Raw genomic sequence first — 16,303 nt, 5'->3', positions numbered from 1 at the left:
ATAATTACAAGTCCATATATAGTATAACATACTTCCTTTGTCACAGTTAGCTACGCCCAGTCTCTGAAAGAAAACTGAAGTTCCCTTCTTGTAGAATTCTAGATCGTTCACTTGCTAGTGACACAAGACTTACTAGTATACAGTCAGTGGATTTAGCGACAGTTTAAATGGCCGAAGAAAACAAGGATCCCGGCGGTAAGTGGCTCTCCTCATATGGTCGTGGTTGTGTACCGTTGAAATAATTATATTGGCAGATAGTATTAAAGACTGCATCAACCTTATATACAGCAGTTAGCTATAGCTGTTTATTGAACTAATGACAGGCCGGCGATCATGCCGATGATTAGTCTGGCGCCGCCCGCCTCTTCGCAAAAAGTAAGGGTCTGGTGAAATACAAATACCTAATCATTTCAAAAGGAATTCAATTAGACAGCGTACGTATTGCTTGTTACGTCGGATGATTGCACTTCAATTCGAACAAAAGCATTGTGTTGCCAAGGCGATTTCTGTGTGAACGTCATTGGCATGCACTAATTGGCTAGCGCCGAATCTGGGCGCTAGAAATGATTTAGTATCTGTATTTCACCAGACCCTTACTTTTTGCGAAGGGGCGGGCGGCGCCAGACTAGCCGATGATATGCGTGTGCTCGACTAAGTGGGTAGGGCTGTGTTGAGGACAAAACCTCAATAATGAATGTTTAAGCGCCTCTCTAAATAATACGTTTTACTATCCCCATCTTAGCTATCGATTAGATATTATAAACGACTGCTCCTATCCGAAGGGTCTGGGGACTCGACAATAGAAAGGCTGTGTTTGGGTAGGTTCGAGGGTAGGTGAGTGTAGATTGTCCCTTGACCACTTTCATAAGAGGTGCGTTGTCAGTAGTCTCGTCCCCGCAGACCCATTCTCAGGGGTGGCGCTTATCGATTAGAGATTATAAGCGCTACCCCGGAGAATGGGTCTGCGAGGACGAGACTACGGTGTCAGTGCTGGAATAGCCACAGATGATTTCATTCCTTTCTTAAAGGCATAGTTTCAGACTCGTCATCCCACTGTAGCCAATTGTCACTATTATTATTATTATTAGCACTTTACAGCTCGCTTTACAGTGACCAGCACTGAAGGTCTGACAGCAACATGTGCTACAGCCTTAAGATTACCTAACCTAATTTCAGGGACTTAGACCTAATGACTTGACTTACTGACTGACTGACTGAAAAGGTGTAACAGAAAAGGGGCTAAAGTAAGAAAGAAAAAAATCCCTCCAACTCCAGGATTCGAACTGCAGGTCACCCAATGTCTAGTCGGGGCCACACTCAGTCTTCCTCCAGGAGGGATGGATTTTCTTCCTTAAACCTAAAGTATTTATTATTAGCACTTTACAGTGACCACCACTGAAGGTCTGACAGCAACATGTGCTGCAGCCTTAGGATTACCTAACCTAATTTCAGGGACTTAGACCTAATGACTGACTGACTGACTGAAAAGGTGTAACAGAAAAGAGGCCAGAGTAAGGAAAAAAATCCCTCCAACCCCAGGATTCGAACTGCAGGTCACCCAATGTCTAGTCGGGGCCACACTCAGTCTTCCTCCAGGAGGGATGGATTTTCGTAAACTAGTTTGTAATGATCAAAATAGTTGTTGCTTTCTTCACACCTGTTATGAACATGGTTAAAGGACAATCAACGCTCACCTACCCAAGCACAGAACTTTTCTATTGTAGAGTCCGATCCCCAGGCTCTTCGGATAGGAGCAGGTGTTTATTTAATATCTCTAATCGATAAGCACTTTGCAGAGAAATCTGCCACCTGGAGTCTTGCTTGATGCATAAATAGGTATCAATTAAAGTGCGTGCATATAGTATAGTGATCAAATCTGCTGAAGTCTGAATTCTTCAAATTTTTCTTACGTCAAAATTTCGTGGCATATGGTATCGATTAGATATTATAAACGACTGCTCCTATCCAAAGAGTCTGGGGACTCGACAATAGAAAAGCTCTGTATTTGGGTAGGTTCGAGGGTAGGCGAGTGTAGATTGTCCCTTGACCTCTTTCATAAGAGGTACGGTATCAGTAGTCTCGTCCGGGGTGGCGCTTATAATCTTTAATCGATAAGTGCCACCCCGGAGAATGGGTCTACGAGGACGAGACTTACGGTGTCAGTGCCAGAATAGCCACAGATGACTTCATTCCTTTCTTAAAGGCATAGCTTCAGACTCGTCATCCCACTGCAGCCAATTGTCATAAACTAGTTTGTAATGATCAAAATAGTTGTTGCTCTCTTCACACCTGTTATGAACATGATGGAGTCTTGCTTGATGCATAAATAAGTATCAATTAAAGTGCGTGCATACAGTATAGTGTTACTATGCATAATATATAGTGATTATCCTCCACTAGACTGTAGGCTGATTTCATTTCATTTTGTTTCCTGTTTCGATTCCAGTGTTTTTAATTATCCAGTTAGATGGAGTCAATATTAGTGTTAATTAAAATTAAAACTATTCGTGAGTGCCATAATTGTCTGACCACATTGTGTAAACATGGCTTCATGCTGTTGATAACCCATGGTTTACAATCTATATAGACATTGCAGCTACACAGCAACTGACTTTGTTGTTGTGCATCAGATTAGCTACGTATTCTACAGTCTACAGAGTCATACAGACTAACTGTATGTTATAGTTGAAGCACCATCGCACGTGTGTACGAAAAATGCAGCATGAGGTGGCATGTCAAGAGGCTAATACAGCATGAGGCAAAGCCGAGTGCTGTATTTGCCTCGAGACATCCCTCGAGTGCTGTATTTTTTGTACACACAAGCATAGGCGGTGCTTTAAGTGTTATATTGTACTTCCTGGTCGTCTGGCTCAGAGTGATTTTCTCTAGTACTCAAACTGCTGTGATTTTTGGTGATCAGGATATCAGTAAGTGTTTATATAATCTATTTCTAGTTGTAGAATGAACTAATAGGATTAGTTAGGCTGGTTTTAGCAATTTACAGTGTCATGCACGTGATCAATCATGCTGCCTTAGTGGAGTTGTGCTTAAATATCTTCGTGATCAGACGATCAGTAAGTGTTTACACAGTCTATTTCTAGCCGTTGAACGAACTGGTAGGATTAGTTTGGCTGTTTTAGCGATTTACAGTGTGTTGTTTTCATGGCATTCCATAAATAGGTCTCCGCTTAACTGTATTTGCCCAATTAAGTGCATAACTGTACTGTATGACTCATACAGTACAGTTATGCAGCTAATAAGTAGTGTATGGACAATACAATACACCACATCACTTTGATCCTCCCATGCAAGTACAATATTGTGAAATTATGTATTTGTAGACGCCACATATTGTGTAGGAGGCCATATGCATTCATACATATCCATGGCATAGATTTCTTCACTGTACACAGGTATACGCAATGGATACATTACTAACACAAACTCTGTGCAACCTATATTACATATCTCTTTTCTGACATTATATCATTTATACTACTATGCACCAGTAAGCCAATCATTATTCTCATTATAATATTGTAGTCAATGCACCCCTGCATGTGATTCTTCACTATAGTGTATGCTAATGTGACAACAATGACTAAGAAACTAGAGTCCTGACACATGTTGTAAGACAAGTTAGACAACAGCTGCTCAAAATTAGGAATGAGTGTGATGTATACTCTTGTCCACAGCCAAAATCAGTCAGGTAAATACTCTAATAATGCAGTCAACTGTGTCTGATAACAAGAAAGCTTACACTAAGCCACTAATATAAATTATCTACAACAATTGTCAATAAAATGAATCCATTGCTGAATTAATAAAAAGTACACAAACTAGATAATAAAAATTGAAAAATTTAAAAGGGGAGTAGAGATCGCTGAAGTAGTCATGAAACAAGAAGGGATTGCTGAGGTGGTAATATTTAAACCATATCCTTATTTTGACACTCCGGCATGAATTTTAGTTACATGCTTTGTCATTTTGAGACAAGTCAAAATAAGGATTTGTGGTTTAAATATTACCACCCCAGCGATCCCTTCTTGTTTCATGGCTTTTTCAGCAATCCCTATTCCCCTTTTAAATTTTTTATTCATCTAGTTATAATACTAATCCCTTTTCCATATAGCATCATTTGTGAACAGAGCTGATCCCCATCTATGTACTCGGACTAATACAAGGGTATGGTATAGCTATGATCACTTGGTTAATTGTGAAGTCATGGTTGTTGCTGCACATATTAATTGCACGCTACAAAACAAAACCTATCTCATGATCAAATTCCCCACCATTGAGCATTATTCATTATTCTGCATCAAATGGGCATACAATAAATCCCATATTATTCTCACAGCACTGTAGCAATGATTTTTGGATTTTGGGGGCCAAATAACTAAACCACAGACTAAAAACCACACATGAAAACAACCTTCAGCATGCTCCCATTAATAGGATTCTTGGCTACATGACACACGATCGTGTGCCTTGATTTTATTGTAGCATTGAAGCATAAAATGTGTAGTGTAATATTCTGTGTTCCAATCCAGTCTCTGTATATATAATTGATATCATAGTACCTAAACTTCAATAAATACTAGGGATGCAACAATACAGGTAAATACCATATTGTGTGTTGTCTTAAAAAATATTGCAATATATTGCTGTATTGCAATATTTGGATTAGGGCCTTTGGTGATGTTGAAGTGCTATATTTGTGTAAATAACTCATGGTTTTCAGCTTCATAAGATACGGCAGATAGCATTAGTGTAATGTGGTGTATACCCACCAGCCAAAAGCTGCTTATAATGGCCAACAGTTATTAAATAGGTATTACAGTACAAGTACAGAAGGCAGTACTACAACCAGTACTGTTTGTTTAGGATATGTGGCCTCTAAAACATCAACAATTACATTCCGGTAGCTTTGATGCCCACCCTTCAGCAGTGAAATCTGCCACCTGGAGTCTTGCTTGATGCATAAACAGGCAGTGCGTGCATATATTATAGTGTAACTGTACATAATATAGTGATTGTCCATCACTAGACTGTAGGCTGATTTCGTTTTGTTTCATTTCATTTCCCATTTCGATTCCAGTTTTTATACCTATCCAATTACAACCCTGCAACAATATTATGCAATATATCGATATGTTTCATCACACATATTGTATTGATAGAAAATATTGATATATTGATACATTGTTGCACCCCTAATAAATACCATACTATTCATGGACGTCCTCACAAAAAATAGAAACCAGCCTCACAACAACTTCATGGTACCATATAGTAAAAAAACTTTGGCGGTAAAAAAGTGTGACAAAACCCCTCTGTTGAAAAAGTTGGCAGAAAAAACTGGTGATTGAAATAATATTCACCAAAGTTTTTACTGTACGGTACGTAAGGATAACGACAAGGTGTCAACTCATCAGTAGTGTAATAGGTAGCTAGCATTGTACATTGTTTTTGTAGCAGTACTTTTGTAGTTACTGATCTATTGACGTGCTAGCAAATACGTGCTTCACTTAGTCTGGCATGGCTGCCCCTTCGCAAACAGGAAGGTGAAGGGGCGGCCGCACCAGACTATGCTTTGCTATCTCCTGCGATGACCTTATTTACTTTTTCAGTGAATTCCAGTAGCAGAGGTTATCATGTATATCAAAGTATTGGGCTAAATCTATCGCGAGATAATGAACTAGCTGACTTGCTAATGAGAAGCCGGTTGGAAATGCTATCCCAAGGGAGTGCTCAGTAACAAACTGTGGGACACATTCCTAGGAAGATCTCCAAAGTCAGCTCGATCTTTATTGCGTGGTGGGGCTAAGAGCTGACCTTCATCTCAAGTTCTAGTTTAATACTTAATGTGCTCATATCTAAAATAATTGGCAAAAAAACTTTGGCAAATTGAACGCTATTCACCAAATTCGCCAAAAATTTTTGCCGCCAAAGTTTTCTTACTATACTGTATGTTGGTAGTATTGTTGGTTAGGTATAACCAAGCCCAAAAGTGTACAACCTGAAATGCTTCCAATAGGTTACTACAAATATTTTATTCTGTAGAATTTCTATATACTATTTGACTGCCCCACTGACTGCCTAGCTGATGTCTTCAGACAAGTATTATTCGATAACGGATAAGGCTATCAGTTTGATTTTTCACTGTTTGACATCTCTTCAACCCAACAGATGCTTTTGGCATACCACAGTGCATTCAATCCATGGGCTTACTTGCATTCTCCTTTGTGTTCCATTGACAGCTGACAGCGCAAGGTGTCAAATCATGGTAGCACATAATGGCTTCCCTAGATTTGTACTAGAAGTCACCCATACCTTTGTAGTGGCTAAATTGATTGCAGAGGTGCTTCTCAAACTATTCTTCATTTGTAATGCTGTGTAACTAACTGAACACAGCTGAAAACTAAGTATAATGGCTACTTCATATTTCAGATGGTAATATAGCATACCGTATGATAGTACCGTATGTTACAATTAGGGATCATGAAGGCTTAGGCTTTTGTGGCTAAAAAATATCACCCCAAAACCATCCTTACAATACCTTGGTGCCTTGGCAGCAGTGATTAGGTATAAACAAGGCTGAAAGTGCCTTCAGTGCGTCATGAAACACTTCCAAAAAGTTGCTATAATTTATATTTATATATTAAATGAATTTTCTACTGACTGACTGATACCTTCGGACAAGCGTAACTTGAAAACAGCTAAGGCTACAGGCTTGAATTTTTCAGTATTCGACGTTGCTTTTAGCCGACAGGTGTCTTTTGGCATACCACAGTACATACAATGCATGCTTCAAGGACTTAACTGTGTCCTCCTTTGTGTCCCATTTATCTTTGCTGACAGCACAAGGTGTTGATTCACAGTAGTGCCATGTAATGGCTTCCCTACGTTTGTGGGGAATCGTCTGAGTTTTTTGTTGTGACTGGATTGCAAAGGTCCCCTTGTGGTGTTCTTCATTTACAAGTTTAAGGAAAACTTAGGAATTTTAAGTTCGATTAGGGATCATAGAAAAAAAGCAGGGAAACAAGGGAGGTCACCTGCACCTACAGATATACTTGTCTCAGACTGATAGACATTACTTATCTAGTTGCAGACTTGTGTGATTCTAATATATTAGGTTGGTACAGGGCGCGAACACATGTTGCAGCTTGTTATTTCGTCTCCTCTATTTGGGACCTTTCAGCGGTCATTCAGTGTTATCTAGCCACTATATCTCACATTGGTACTGTGACGAAACATAGAGATAGAAAACATCCAACTTCTCCGGACCAGACAACGTACTACCAAATCCAGTGTGACTAAACTTCTAGGGAAAGTTGATGGCATCCTTTCCGCCGATCTTGAAGGCGTCAACTCACAATCGGTCAAGGAAGCAGCGAAGCTGATGGCCGATACTACACTTTGCCACCTCAAGGCTAAGCAAGACCAGCTGGTCAAGCTGAACAATGCAATCGCTGAAAAGTTCAATGATGAGACAGAGTTGGAAGAGGACATTTTGAAAGCTGATGCGTACCAATTTGATTTAGACGAGTGCATAGCCTTTCTCACCAAGTTTCTACGGAAAGCTAGCCAAACGCCACCTGCTAAGCCTACTGATGTTCACACCATACTACCAACCTCACCGCCGCCCACGGACTCCTGAGCTGTACATTCTGATACTCAGCTCCCAGTGACAACTGATTCACCAACCTCATTGCCAGTTGTGAAGCCAACAGAGGATACCGTGAGTAAATCACCTATGCCATTATTAGTTGCAGATACACACCATAACGTCAGCCGACTCCCAAAACTGACCCTGCCTACCTTTAGTGGGGATCCAATTCAATGGCAGACGTTTTGGGATTCATTTGACGCTGCTGTACACTCAAATGTTGGTCTTAATGATGTGCAAAAGTTTAATTACTTGCGAGCACAACTGCATGGGGATGCTGCTCGTGTTATTGCTGGGTTTACCCTCACTGAAAGTAATTACACACAATCACTTGAGTTGTTGAAGGATAAATTTGGGCAGCCATATAAGATTATCAATGCCCACATGGAGGCATCACTCAACCTCACAAAGCCATCTAACAACTTGGCTAGTTTACAGGGCTTTTATGACACCATAGAAAGCACATGAGGTCACTATCAGCACTTGGCAAGTCTCCTGGATCTTATGGTATGCTATTGACCTCATCCATACTTAGTAAACTACCTGTTGAAACCAAATGGCATATGGCACACGAACACTACGAGACAGAATGGTCCATTAAGGATGTGTTGGCTGCCATTCACAAGTAAGTCCAAATTTTTGAAATGAGTTATCAGCATGGCGGTAAGCCCAGCAATTACGACAGCTTCCCACCACCCACCAGTTCCTTTCACACAGCTACACACAAGGGCCACCACCATTGTGATGGTAGGCAGAGGAAGGAACCTGTATGTGTCTTCTGTAAGGGAGGCCACAAGGCTGGTGTATGTAACAGTGTAACAGACCCTAAGGAGAGGTTAGCAATTGTGAAGCAAGACAATTTGTGCTTCAACTGTCTTGCCAGGCATAAGGTGACACAATGCACCTCGAAGTTCACATGTAGAGAGTGCAAGAAGCGACACCACACCAGCCTTTGCCATGCCTTCCTTACAGAAACCACACAACCACAACCTGACCAACAGACCTCAGCATTACCTAATGCACAAGCACCTGCAACTGACAATGTTGCATTCACCACAATGACACCTGCTCCTCTCTCAACATTATATACCAGTGTATGCTTATTGAAGACAGCCATTGCTGAAGTGTCATCAGCAACCACCACTACAGAAGGCAACATTCTGTTTGATGAGGGAGCGCAGCACTCTTTCATCACACAAGTACTGGCTGATGAACTGTGTCTTCATCCAACCCACCGTGAGACTATCTCAGTATCGTCCTTGGGAGGGCAGGCGTCCTCGTCCAGAAGCCTTGAGGTAGCAACACTCTTTGTACACACCCTGAACTCAGCTCATATCCCAATTTCAGTCCTCATTGTTCAGCAGTTGGCTGCCCCCATCCGAAACTCAGTGCGTACCCACCTGAGTGAAGTTCCATATCTGAAGGGCCTCACATTGGCTCATCCAGTAACCGGGGATGAGTACTTCCAAATCTCAATTCTCATTGGGGCTGACTACTACTGGCGTTTCGCACAAGATGAGGTAATTCGGGATGATGGTCCCACAGCAATTCAATCATGACTAGGCTACCTATTGTCTGGCCCACTCCCCTTACCCCAACTCATTAATTCAACTAACTTACACATAGCTATACTATCATGTACCCAGAAACCAGTGACCTATTCCAATTCTGGAATCCAGAGTCTGCAAGCTTGTCACCCACTGCAGACAATCCAGATAACAATATTCTCCTCCAGCAATACATGAAAAGCCATATCACCATACGATCAGATGGTTCCTATAGCTTGCGCTTTCCCTGGAGAGAGGATCACCCTTCTCTCCCATCTAATTATTTCATCTGCTCAAAACGAACTATATCCCTAGCACATCAATTGTCCAAAACACCAGAGCTACTGAAAGCATATGGAATCATCATTAAAGATCAAGAGCAACGAGGCTTCATAGAAAGAGTAGAGAGTGGCAGCCACACACATAATGAACACTACATTCCTCATCACCCAGTCAGAAAAGACTCGGCCACCATACCCATCCAAATAGTGTACGACTGCAGTTGCAAACAGCCTCGCAACAGTCCTAGCCCAAATGACTGCCTTTCAGCAGGCCACCCATTCCTCACAGATCTTTGCACCATTCTTCTCCGTTTCCAGCTACATACAATTGCGCTTTCAGCTGACATTGAGAAAGCCTTTCTCCATGTGTATTTAGACGAATCAGACAGGGACAGTACACATTTTTTTATGGCTGTCGGATCCTACTGACGAGAACAGCCCCTTTGTGATCTATAGATTCCGAGTTGTGCTATTTGGAACTACTAGTTCTCCTTTGATGCTTTTACACCACACTTAGCTTCCACCTAATTCAGAATTCCTCAGCAATATCACAGGATCTACTTCACAATCTTTACGTAGACAACATTGTGTCTGGTTGCCCTAGTAAGGAAGCTGCACACAAATATTTTATTGAGTCTCGTTCAGTATTTGGTAGTGCAGGTTTCAACCTACGCTCCTGGTCCTCGAACTGTGATCGCCTTCAGCAGGTAGCATCACAGCACAAGGTTGCTGAACCAAGCAACCCAGTCAAAGTACTAGGAATGTACTGGAACACTGAGAGTGATATGCTCTATGTCTCCCCCTACCAAGACACAACATTTCCACCTACAACGACTAAGCCAGAGGTTCTCAAGTGGTCATCAAGCATTTTTGATCCATTGGGACTACTATCGCCTGTCACGATCTCCGCAAAGCTCTTCCTACAACAGCTATGGCAAGAGCATTTAGAGTGGGACGCTACACTTGACCCCAGTCTTTGCATTCAATGGATCACAATTGCTGCGAACATTGCACAAGCCACAAGTTTGTCCTTCTCCCGCAAGTACAATATTGTTTTTCCAGTACCTCAGGGTGTTTCTACCAATCTACATATCTTTGTTGATGCAAGTCTAAAGGTTTACGGTGCAGTTGCATACATCCAACAAGGGCAAGCTCCAGCCTCAATACCGATGTCCAAGACTAGAGCTGCACCGTTGAAGCAGCTGTCGCTTCCCAAGTTGGAATTGAATGCAGCTGTACTTGCAGCCATGCTAGGCCACTTCATTATGAAATCCCTGACTATCAATCTGACTATTCACTTGTGGTCAGATAGCCAGATCATTCTGTATTGGATTGCCAGCCAGAAAACGTTGAAACCATATGTAAACCACAGAGTTGCTGAGATTCACTCGATCTCCAAGAATTGGCAATATTGTCCATCTACAGACAACCCAGCAGACTTCATCACTAGAGGGATCACCTTTCAACAGCTCAGCTCATCAACTGTTTGGCTGCATGGACTGTCATGGTTGCCATCTTCAACATCTTGGCCAACCTGGGATCCAACAGGGGTCCTTTTGTCTCAAATGGAGGAAGTTGACCTAGAGGAGTCGATCGCGTAATTTTGACACAGGTTGGGTTTTGTGTCATATCTCCATGGTCTTTATCCCGATTCCTTTCAAACCACAAAAAGGCACTCCTACGATGGTTGCTCCATCTACATATCAATGTTCAACTGATTCCTCCAAGGGGTTTACCCTGTAGGCGTGACAGACCTTCGACCTTATTTTACGCAAATAATTGGTCATAACTCCGTGAATGTTCATCGGATTCCTACCAAAGTTGGTACGGAGATCCACCTTAATGAGCCCTTTATGTGTGCCAAATTTCAGCCCAATCCGAGCACGCATTCGTGTTTTATGGCAGATTTTTCGAAGTGTGCAAAATGAAGAAGATAAAAAAAAAAAAAGAAATTAAAACGAAATTTTGTTCGCTTGTATCTAGTAAATGGCTAAAGCGATTTTCTACAAATTTGGTATGTAGACTCCCCTAACTGGCCGGCACTTCTCTAGCAAATTTGCTTCCAATTGGATTAGGGATCACAGAGCTGCATTTTCTTTCTTCCTGTTAATATACTCACGGTGTGGCGCGCCGGCTTCTTGGGCCGCACGACACACTAGCGTACCATCTTTACTCAGTTGAATGTTGCAGCACCTTTTACAGTAGCCACACTTGAGTACTGCCACAATCACTTTTGAAAATAATAGCTTCAGTCTTTTTTTCAATCATCAAGTGGTGGTCAAATTTGAATAAATGCTACATCAATTTTTGAGCTAAGGTAATAAAAGCTACAGTGTTTAACCAAGTAGATATGGTATATGTAGCAGGCAACAGTGTTGACTATTCATGCTATATAATATCGGTTTTATAGGTGTTAGTATCCCCTCTGATTCTAAGGATTCAAGTGACGAAGCAGGTTAGCTACACTTTCTGTAAGCTGTTTAGACTGTTTTCTAAAGGTGTACGTATATATATACAAAGGTACTGTATATGTGACCTGATCTGCAAAAAGGGGTCTTATAGCCTCCATTTGTGTGTACTTGGCATCCCATAACATCACTTGTGAAAATGATACCACCCTGAAATTTGGTCATTAAATACCCCTAACATGGCACTATTGCTTGATGTAATTTGAAAATGATATGTTAAATGCATCAGGAGTTGCAATCAATCAAACTTGAGAATTTGGAAAGGCTATAAGACACCTTTTCGCAGATCCGGTCACATATTATGCTTCTAAATGTCTGCTTGTAAGTGATTACAGGCTACTCTGTATAGTTTTTAAAATTTCTATTGTATATATCTTACTCTGACTTTCATGTGATATGGTGCTACACTTTTGTTAGATTACTATACACCAGATGAAGATTTTAGTGACTATGACAAAAATGCTGATAAAGTTGATGACAATGCCTTGCCATCACATCATCGTGAGTCTCTCTAATCAGTACAATTATATTGATCTATATGTACAAGTTAAGGCGAAATTATAAATTTTAGGGATCATAGAAAAAAAAAGTAAGGGAGGTCGCTTACACCTGCAGATATACTAGTGAACATTTAATCCCAGACCTAATCCAGTCTATACCCAAGACCAAGACTGAATTAGGGATAAAATGTTTACTAGTATATTTGCAGGTGTAGGCAACCTCCCTTGTTTCCCTACTTTTTTTCTATGATCCCTAATCGAACTTAAATTTTCTAATTTTCCTTAATTTGTTTGTTTACTTTTTTTGTAACATTATCATGACTGGTGAATCCATGTATAATGCATCAAAAGGAAGGATGGCACCAGAATTAATGTTTTCATCTGAACACGCATCACAGCTATCAAAAACTGCTTAGAAACCATTATGCTTCACTTTCAGCTATGTTCAGCCCGTTACACAGCGTTACAAACAAAGAACAGTGTTAGAATTGTCTCTGCAATCAATGCAGTCACCACGGAAAATACAGACAATTCCTGTTTACAAATGTACTGTAGGGAAACCATGCATCGTGCTACCATGAATCGACACCTTCGGCTGTCAGCAAAAAGAAATGGGACTCAAAGGAGGACAAAGGTGAGTCCATGATGCGTGCATTGTACATACAGCAGTATTCCAATAGGCATGTCTAGGGATAAAGTGATGTCAAACAGTGACAAAATCAAGCCCATAGCCTTAGCCATTATCGAATTACACTGCCTGCCTGAAGGCATCAGGCAGGCAGACAGGCAGACAGGCAGGCAGGCAGGCAGACAGGCAGGCAGGCAGGCAGGCAAGCAGGCAGGCAGGCAGTGAGAAAATTCCACTGAATATTTTTTTAATTTTGTGAGAATTTATTAGAAAAACCTTTAGGATTGTACTGAAGGCACTTTTGGGCATGGTTATGCCTAACCAATACTGCCAAGGTGCCAGGATGGAGTTGTGAAGCTGGTTTTTGGGTGATTTTTTTGGCTAGGAAAACCCAAATCTCCATGATCCCTAATATACAGTACTACCATACTGTATGATAATGGCTGTGTAATGTACTAACATTGCTGAAAACAAAGTGTTAATGACCATTTCTATACTTCACTATTTCAGTAATTGCATAGATAGAGCAAGCCCAAAAGTACCGTACTTTAAGTGTGGACTGAAACACTTCCATTAAGTTAGATTCGGTGGAATTTTCTGCTGACTGACTAACTTCCTGATTCCTTCAGAGAAACGTAACTCAAAAATGGCTAAGGCTACAGGCTTGGTGTCCTCCTTTATGTTCCATTTATCTTTGCTGACATTGCTAGGTGTCAATTCGTGGTAGCTACTGTGCATGATGGTTTCCCTATGTTGAAATCATCCGTATTTTCTGTAGTGGCTAGATCGATTGCAGAGGCACTTCTAATACTGTTTTTCGTTTGTAACACTGTGTAATGGGCTGAAATTAGGTAAAAGCAACTACTTTACTTGCGAGACTGTAATTGATAGTTGGGGCGCGCAAATTGTCCGTATTATTCATGCTGGCTGTAGAGACGCTTTTCCTACTTGTAGCGCTATATAACAAGCTGAACATAGCTGACAGCAAAATGTAATGGACACTTCACTTTCAAGTCAGTAATCGATAACCAGGGTGCACATTCAGACGAAAACTATCTCTGGCGCCATCCTTTCTTTTGATGCAGTATGTGCGGGTTCACCAGTCATAATAATGTTACAAAAATGTAAACAAACAAGTACAAGAAAAATAGAAATTTTAAGTTTGATTAGGGATCATAGAAAAAAGGTTTGGAAACAAGGGAGGTTGCCTGCACCTTCAGATATATTAGTGAGTGGTTTCCCAACTTTTTTTTCTATGATCCCTAATCAAACTTAAAATTCCTCATTTTTCTTGTACATGCTTGTTTTTATGGCTACAATCTCTATTTGTGACCAAATTTGATAAAACAAGGCTTCCACACACATCCAATTTTCTGACTTTAACCAGCTGTAACTTGACTACTCAGCAAGCTATTGTTCTAAACATTTCACAAGGTCCTTCCATAGCATAGTACAATACCAGGTCAAAATTTAAAACTAATGGCATGCTGCTACATTGAGTTATGGTACTTAAAAGTCATAAAAGTGTATGCGTGTGGAAGCCTTGTTTTGTCAAATTCGGTCACATTTTAACTTTAAATTTTCCTTCTGCTTGTCAAAATAAGCATTTGCTGATGTATACTATGAATCGTTGCATGGTGACAAGTTTGTATGTATTGGAAGCACTATGTAGTATCTTGTCTGTATAACCACCCTTCTCCAAACCTTTTTGGAGTGTGTATTTGTCTTTATACAGTGATTTTTTACCTGTAGTTGTGCCAGCATCTGCAGCAAGAGTCTTAGTGGAGGGTGCAGTTGTGATAGATCAGATCAAAAACAGTAAGTGGTATGAAGCATTACTATTCAAAATGGACACCTCAAAAAGTAATCAAGGCATACTCTAGTATGTTGTGTAGCCCAAGAGGTTGGGACATGCCACCACCAATGTGTTATCTTTCAGTACGGTAGTACTGTATAGTAGGGATCTTCGCAAAATGATGTACACACCCAAATGCTGCTTATAAAAACCATCATCTTATGGTACTGTCCAACGTCACACTCGCTTGCACGTGCAACTTTGCTCGAGATTTTAAAAATTGCTAATTAAGGGGAGTGGCAACTGTTTTGCCTGCAATTCTTTTGAGCAAAACAGCTACCATGCTGTCTCATGAGTGAAATAGTTGCCACACACCCTAATTAACAATTTTTAAAATCTCGAGCAAGTTGCGCTTGCGAGCGAGTACGACGTTGCGCTTGGGCACTACCGTACATGACATATGGCAGAGTCTTTACTAATGCCAGATATAGCATAGAACCTTTACATAAGATTATTTTTAAAATGCCTGATACCATTGGGGACAGATCTGGGTATTATTAAGTGGGCAGTAGTGGTATTCACTCATCAAGTGTGTAGAGCTGTGAAACTGGACAGAATATCATAACTGGTTACTAGGCAAATCATAACTGCCGGTTATCTGGTTAACTGAACTTAACAAAATTTTCTCCAATTTTTATGCTGGACTTAATTTTTAAGCTACATGTACCTTAAAATTTATAGTTGATTATACTTGTAGTGGCCAAAGTAATAAGCAGCAAGTCATTATACGTAAAGCTGAATCCTACAACTAATGTGATATCAATGTTGAATAATGAAAATGAGTTTCCAAACCATACATTTTTGAGTGAAAATATTAGGGATCAGTTATCCGGTTATGAGAAAAAATAACCGATGAATGAATTTATAAAAATAACTGGTCAATTAATTGATTAACCGGTTAAGTGTCACAGCTCTACAAATGTGTCTAGCACACTCTGTATGTGAAGCATGCGCTAACTATATAGAGGGGTAAAGGGCATGCTCTCACAGAATTATTGGCATTCTGAAATTGAATTTGGTAACACTTTTGATTGAATAAACACATTATCACTGCAAGAATTACTGCATGGTGTTATTATTTGTGACCAGCTGAGCAAAAGCTGGTCTTTTTCATACATTCCTTGAATTGCTTCTCTGTTATCTAGAATAACAGGAGTGGACAGCCAAATTTACAGTGTTTTGTAATGAATAGTCTTGGAGTTATAGTGCTAGAAGAATAAATTCAATTTGTACAGAAACAATACGGCAAATACATAGCGCTTATAACTTGTGACTGAAACAAGCTACAAAGACGGGACTGTTCACCACGAATTGGCGTATTAATCAAAGTATAGCATTTTCCCTGTAAATCTCCA

The sequence above is a fragment of the Dysidea avara genome, chromosome 5 (genome assembly GCF_963678975.1).
Source record: "Dysidea avara chromosome 5, odDysAvar1.4, whole genome shotgun sequence".
NCBI classification, from domain to species: domain Eukaryota; kingdom Metazoa; phylum Porifera; class Demospongiae; order Dictyoceratida; family Dysideidae; genus Dysidea; species Dysidea avara.
The sequence above is the reverse complement of the archived record's forward strand: the minus strand, read 5'-3'. Positions refer to the sequence as shown.